The sequence below is a fragment of the Parasteatoda tepidariorum genome, chromosome 5 (assembly GCF_043381705.1).
Source record: "Parasteatoda tepidariorum isolate YZ-2023 chromosome 5, CAS_Ptep_4.0, whole genome shotgun sequence".
NCBI classification, from domain to species: Eukaryota; Metazoa; Arthropoda; class Arachnida; order Araneae; family Theridiidae; genus Parasteatoda; species Parasteatoda tepidariorum.
In genome coordinates, this window is record NC_092208.1 from 37,746,061 (window position 1) to 37,747,173 (window position 1,113).

Consider the following 1,113-nt stretch of genomic DNA (forward strand, 5'->3'; position numbering starts at 1 on the left):
AATGCATAGTGACATGCTTAGCCCATACGGGCCCTAGCTTCCCAGTAGCGTCCACACACAGTAGTGGAGATGAGCGCAGGACAGACGGAAATATGGGGCAAGTCCATGTCCTCCCCAAGGCGACAGAGCTTGCATTTAGGACAGTCAAAAATGTTTATACTAAAAAGGTGTTTGGCCAGACAGTCATGGCCCGTTACAAGTCTAAAGAGAGCGACTGCCTTAAACCTGGGCTGATTTGGGATAGTTAAAATATGGTTGAACCAGGTTTTGTGTATATTGCTTTTACGGAAATTCTCTGAGAGCATGTTCCGGAATTGGTTTCGGACCAGCAATTTAAATGAGTGCAGAGAGATGGAGCAACGAGATACTTGGGCAATAATTGTTCCTTTCTTGGCCAAGAAATCAGCTTTTTCATTACCCCAAATCCCGCAATGTCCCGGGATCCATTGGAGGACGATTTGCTTGCCTTTTAGTGTCAGGTCTTTCAGACAATCAATGCATTTCTGAATGGAAATGGATTGGGGAATCAGTGGAGAGTTAATATCAAGAATTGCATTATATATAGTTAGCAACATATAATCAACAAGTCATATATAACAAAACATAGTTAACAGGATATACGTATTTAACAATTAAAATTTGCTTTTATTTCTTCTTATGTTCTGCTTTTATTTCTTCTTTAATTCTTTCTTTATTTCTTCCACACGATGTGTACTTTTTCTTCAAGTATAGTTGAATACTTTTTCAAATCCGAGTGATCGTTCATTTTGTTGCGATTAACATATTAACAAAATATTCCTTACACAAAGCTGCAATTATTATTATTAAATGATTATTTTAAAAATAATGATTTTTAAGAATAATGAAAGACAGAGATGATTGAATTGCATCCGAGGAGGTTTGGGAAGGAAGCCTCTTAGCAAAATGAGTGATACTAAAAAAATTTTGTCAGTAATATAAAGTGTTGGTTTATAATAATTATAACTAAAAAAATATTTAAGACATAAACTAAAGTAAAATAGCCGCTACCTACAATTATAATCAGAAAAAAAATATATATTTATATTTTGTTTCTTTGGATAATTGTTTGATTGCTCTTAAATTTTGTTCCAA